The following is a 6,657-nucleotide window of genomic DNA, read 5'->3' on the forward strand; positions in this document are numbered from 1 at the left end:
GCATTTTAATGCACTGCATTTTAATCTGTGTTCTGATGTAATTTAAATGTAATTTTAACTTTTGTCTTTTTTAAAAAAAACTTATATACCCCACAGGTAAATAAATGTATAGGTCCAAACCAACACTAGGGGATTTCTTGGTATACAGTGTACATCTATATATACAAAGACAGATGCCCCCCCCCTGTTTTCCTCCTACATGGTATAACCAGGAAGTATACAAAGCTCAGGTGAGGCCCTTTGAGGACTGTTTTGCCTGGAGTAGAGGATATAGGTGAGTAGCTGAAATCCAACAGTGCACAAATATTTCAAAGCACAGACTGACTAAAGCACTTTTTTCTGTTTACTGCTTAGTGTGGCTCGACTGTTGTGAAACTTACACACATGCAATCCCAGTCTGTAGAGAGGGACTGCTAGTAAGATAAACATTATTCTAAGAGCTAATGTTTTTTCGTGTGTTCGGTTTATTTTGTACAAATGTGGATTTACCATATTTGGATGGAATAACAGCTGTTGCGGGAAAATGTGCCTACATATGACGTACCAGTGCATTTTTGTGTGTAGGATGTATTGATGCAGTTAGCTTTGCAAGGCGGTGTGGGCTGGGAAAATGGCCGTTAGCTTTGGCCTCTTTCTCCTCTACAGCATAAACTAGTGCTGGAGCTGGCTTACCTGGACATGCAGAGATCTGAGTGTTAATTTATCTGCTTAAAGTCTGCTTAACATTATGCCAGTGTAGCTGCCATAAATTCACCTGTAACTGAGTTGCACTGACTCACAGTGTCAGAGTTTAACCTCACATTAATGCCTCTGATCAGCTGTTTGTAGTAGCAAGTTGAGCTAAGAGTTCATGGGCCCATTGCATCCTGGGTGATGGAGTTTTTCCTCATTCTGTCATGAGGGAAAACCTTAAGTCCGCCACCAGTTTAACATCATATTTTAGACACATATCATCATTCTGTGGACACATCCTGATCTGTTAATCAAATGCACCCCTGTATGAAAGTAAGGTTAAAGGCCATAACTAACCTGAAACAATGTAGTATGTGACTGTACTCACCACCTGGGTGTGTGTGATATGTCATAATGTGTTATGTTAGTCACTGCCCCTCTGACAGCTCATGTCAATAGGTGGGTGATACAGCTGTCATCATATTGTGGTGTGAATGAGCTTGGCTCGGCTGTGTGAGTCTGTATATTTGCACTGTGTGTGTGTCTGCAGTCCCAGACGGAAGCCCAGAGGACAGATGGTGGGTTCAGACGCAGACTGACACACCGTAACCAAGCGATTACACACTCAATGACTCCCCCTGAAGAGAGGGAGGGAGGAAGAGAGAGGTAGAGAGAGAGGGGTGAGAAGATGGAGAGAGAAGAAGGAGTGATAGATGGGGAAGAAACGGTGATGGGAGAAGATCAATGCATGGAGGGTGTGGGACATCAGAGGGGAAAAGAGGAAAAGTGGAGGGTGTCAAGTTTTTCATTTACAGAAGCAAGAAGGTAAAGAGTAATAGTTAGAGAGGAAGAGGAAGACGTGGAGGAGGATTTGAAGAAATGAGATGAAGGCACTGCACCAATAGGGAGGCAGAAGAAAAGACGTTGAGTGAGAGAGAGGGAGTAATGGATGACTAGAAAGACAGAGAGGTCTTTAGGGACAGCGGATTACATGATAGCCAATTAGAGCGGAGGATGTTGGAAACTCCCCTGATGAAACTGATATGTGATTGGTTCAGGGTTTATTATGCTCACTGAGCTGTCGTTGCTTCTTAAACACACTCAGATACACACACGCGTACACAGTCACAGATTAGATTTGGTGCTCTTAGACTGTTAATGTTTTTGTGTTTGGATTATGATGCTGCGCCGCTTGGCATCATCATAAACAGCATTCATCTCAGTAACGTGGCACGCTCAATATAATGTGTGCAGATGTGGGGAAAGACATATTCTGCCAGCAAAAAAAAAAAAACACTGTTTACACCAGTGAGGCAAGACCAACACCACCCCCAGCACACACATGCACACACTACCACCACCCAAGTCTAGCCTGGCCCAGGTCAGGTCAAGCGGGATCATGGGAAACCATTCCTGTGGCCCTTCTCACCTTTTTCATTTCAGAGCGTCTCAAAAACATCCCAGACATCGTGATCTCTGCTCTCCTTCTCTTCCTCCATGTCCACACACACACACGCGCTTAGCACTCAAACTTTTCTGTCTTCTGACAAGAGCAGTCCCAAAGGAAGGTGGTACGGTGATGAATGGGATTTCTAGGATTACAGTGGCAATTTAATCTCAATTTGTTATAGATAAAAAATGAAACATGATCAGATTTGAAAGAGTTTTTATGAAGGACTGAAACAGAATTAAGAATAATAGACTTTCTTTGACAAAGGTTTTCTTTGACTCAAGTATTCAGATTTGATAATTCAGTGTGCAATTCATTAAAGAGTACGTGCACCATGAAAATACAACCGTTGTAATGCATTTGGCTGATACCAACATAAATCCACGCCTACCTTCTGGGTCATATGATGCCCTTGTTCATTATTTCCACAGCATTTTGTACAGTTGGGGTGTAACGGTGATGAGAGGGGCGTCTCCCTTCCTTCGTGTTGCTCCATTTTCTTTGTAAAACTTTAAATCCAGGCCTGTGCGGACTTTTGGTGCTGCTGGAGCAGATATTTACAGATTGAGGGATTAGGAAGATAGCGCTTATTAAAAATGAGTCCTCCTCATTTGACTGTCATTCTGTTTAATCATCACTAAATGGGCTCATTAAATTCCTCCTCTAAAGTGTTTCCCTTCAAACTATATGGCTTTGATGGGTTGCACAGACGCACTGTATTGACCCACTCTATTGAAAAGACTTTTATCAAATGTAATTTATCAACTTTCTAATGCGACCAGGACTTGATGCAGTTAATTCTCCAAGAAGGATTAGTGTGTATGTGTGTGTGTGTCTGTGTGTCAGAAAGGATATAAATTGTAGTGCTGCAGTGAATTCCTTGTGTGCTCATACTTGAAATATTTTTATTCTAAGTTTAAAGTTAAATAATACATAGAGCACCAAAATATGTATTTTATTGTATATATATTGTAGTCTTTAAATCGTGGTCCCCAGAGGATAAATCCTTATGATGTGGTAACCTTTCAAATCAATTCAAAGTTAACATAAAAATCATTTCACGTCTTATGTTGGATGGTGGAGTTCTTGAGTTTTGTTAGTTTTAGTGCTTCTTGTATATTGTGAGTAGCTAGCATTAGTGCTAAAATGCTAGTCTGCTAGCATGTGCCAGTATTTGTGGATGAAAAATTGCAAGGAATTAGCACATAGCTGCTTTAAAGACACAGGCCAACACCATGAGCCTCACTGTACACAGATGCATTTCTGTGATTTAACTCCTGTATCACCTTCCACATAGTCTGCCATATTTGTAGTCCAATGTATTGTCCAGGAGCAGATCTTAGAGAGCCAGATGTAGTTCTCCAGGGTTTGTTTTGTAGCTTATTTTTTGGATCCTGCCTACTATCACCACCAAGTAATACTGAGGACTGAGGCCTGGTCCCCATTATGTAGTTTATCCAGAAAATCATCATACAGGTTGTTTATTGGATTATTTCTCTACATGACATACATGTCAAGCTTTTGCTCAGACTCCACCTCTTCCTCTATAAGAGTGATAGGCAGGTTTTTCATATTCATACAAATTGGACCTTTAATGGCAGTTGTAAACCATCTTTTTCTAGTTCCACTGGGAGGTTGGCATGTTAATGAAATAGCAATTTTCACTGTAGTTTATCTGTACCTAATATAGTTTCATAGAGTTGCTGTGAGGTCATTGATTATAGTGCATTGCAAGTGGCTGCGTAGTATTTGAGGCTGCTGTACATGTTCAAACTCTGAATTTAAATAATCCTCATGTCCTTACTCAGCTCTCTTCAAATACTTTTACTTTATCCAAACCTCTCTTCTTTGCTCTCCTTGTCCTCACCCGTTGTCTTCCCTTTCTATTGCAGTCGAAATGGGTTGTTGATGGTTAATAGATTTAGCCACTATACTGTTGGAGAGACAATGAGAGAACCATCAATTTATCCATCGTTTAACTGTCCCAATCTAACCTCTGTAAACTCACTCGGTGAAACTCATTTCTGTGTTTCCTCGCCAATCTGAAAAGCTATCATCTCGCTAATCTTGGTCTTTCAATTCGCCGGGGGGACAAGGAGAGTCAGACCAATCCTGGATCTCGGAGATGATCTGTTAGCCCGGCGTAAATGTTTATAACACGGGGCAATCTCCAGGGTTTATACGTTGATGCACATGCACACACACACACACACCTTTTCCCCCCATCTTGTCTCTCTCTCTCTCTCCCTCTCTCTCTCTCTTGCTCTCTCCGGGGCATTTATAGGGATGTGAAAGCTGTTATTGGGCAGGTCAGTGGAGTGGAACTGTCAGATAATAGGCTAGTTACCGTGGCAGCACATGAATGAGGGATGGAACGGAGGAGGGAGACAGAGGGAATAGAAACGCTCAACTCACTCCTTAATCAGAAGGTAAACTGGAAATCTGGGGAGTTTAGACTCCCCGCTGAAACAGATCGAGAAGAGAAAGAGGAGGAGGGAGAGAGAGGAAGGGAAGAGGTGAAAGAAATGTAAGTGAGAGAGTGAGATAGAGGATGACAAAGGGAGGAGGACAGTGGAAATGTGAATGGGCATAGAGGGGAGATAAAGATACAGAGAGAGAGAGAGAGAGAGAGAGAGCTTATTACCATTCCCAGGGAGCCAGGTGTTTATTTCTCAATTTGTAAACGCCGGCTTCATTACCCAGAGTTCAACAGGAGCAGGCTGAGCTACGGCTGCATCAAGGTCAGACTAATCAGACAGCGAATAGGAAGAAAGACAGAGGAGGGAACACAAATTATGTAATGTATCCTCTCTGCTGCACCGGCCCCTCCATCCTTGCCATTTTCTCGCTGTCTCTGGTCTTCCACACCCCACCTCCCCTGCTGTCCCCCTCTTTACTCCGTCTCCCTCTCTTTAACAGTCCACAGGGACCAAAACTCTTCAGACAGTCTCCCACTCTGTGATGGAGACTGACACAGTCTGTTTTGTAGGATGGCACTGCTCTGTGTACATACATCCTCAATCTGTCTGAAGCATTAGTCAGTGTTCTCCAAAGCTTATTTTGTTGCACACATACACTTGTTTTATTTGATCAGAGCCGTGAGGAAAGGGTTTGTGTTCACTCCAGAGACGTCAAAGACTTGAACGCGTTTGTCAAATGGGTATAATGGTAGATTCGTGTAAATACCAAAAGTCATTTGCAGAAGCCATCAAAACATTTATGCAGCGGTGTGGGCCGTGTGGGCCTCTCTTACATAAACATGCAGACTACTATATAATACCAGAATTTTCATTCAAGAGAAGGTTGTGACTTTGTGTTGGCACTTGTTCTTCAGTTAGAGCCACAGTGACCTTTGACCTCGCGGGACACGCCTCTGTTGGCTGGGATTTCACCACAGATGATTCATTGGATTTCTGTCACAATACAGATGTTTAAATTGCAGCTACTGTAGTTTTTTGGCTGCCTAAAGACACAAGAAGTACTAAATTTGGACATAATCATATAATAAATATAATAAAACATAATCGTGGCAGTGTCTGTGCACAAAACTCCCAGTTCTTTCGAATACAGGTAAAGAGGACAAGCTTGAATGGAGCTGAGTTGGACAGGCAGTGATAGAAGCAGGGGATTGTGTCTGTCACTCAAAGCACAATGCTCATCATTATGCAGAAAGTGTTAATATAATCAAAATAATTACTTAGATAAATATTCAGGCCCCTTCATCCATTTTTTGAACCTATCCCAGCTATCTAGGGGCGAGAGGCGGGGTACACCCTGGTCAGGTCACCTGTCTATCGCAGGGATAACATAGACAGACCGCTCATGCTCGCACTTCTTAACAAGCACATCTTTAAAATGTGGGAAGAAGCTGGAGAAAACCCAGGCAGACAAAAGAAACTCCTTGCAGCCCCCTACGTTGTCACAAACTGTACCTTATCAATAGAAAACCAGGCTGTAAGCATCTGTTGTAAAGTCGGACATTTCAACATGGAGGATTGACTCGCTTTACGTCCCCCCACAGCCCCCAGAGGCTGCGGGGGGAACTGCAGTTTTGATGTTTCATCATGAGCCTTTCAGCCTCAAAGGTTGGCGCATGTTCAAGAAAGTGAATCATTGATGGTGCTGAAAGTGTTTATACGGGATTGAGGGGTAAAGTGTGGGGAAATGGGTGCTATTTTATTTAGTTCACATTAGTGGGACCTCTGTGTTCCCTATTCCTGACCCTGGATGCAGCCCATGTTGTTTTCACCTGCCCCAAACACTCCAACTACAACAAGCTTGGTGCTGCTGCACACTCAGGAGTAAATTATAGTTTGGTATGTGAGGGTATTTGTATGCATGTGGGTGTGTATTATGATAAGAAAATCTTTTTTTAGATGCACACATGACTCCATGTGGTATTGTTATAATCACAGATTCTTTTGATGTCCTGGACTTGAAAAAGGCTCTCAACAAGGCTGTTCTTCAAACTGCTAATCTCTCAAAGGTGGTGAAGAGGAGGAAGGAGGAAGAAAAAAATAAGCAGAGAAAGGAAA

This window comes from Parambassis ranga, chromosome 1 (genome assembly GCF_900634625.1).
Source record: "Parambassis ranga chromosome 1, fParRan2.1, whole genome shotgun sequence".
Lineage (NCBI taxonomy): Eukaryota > Metazoa > Chordata > Actinopteri > Ambassidae > Parambassis > Parambassis ranga.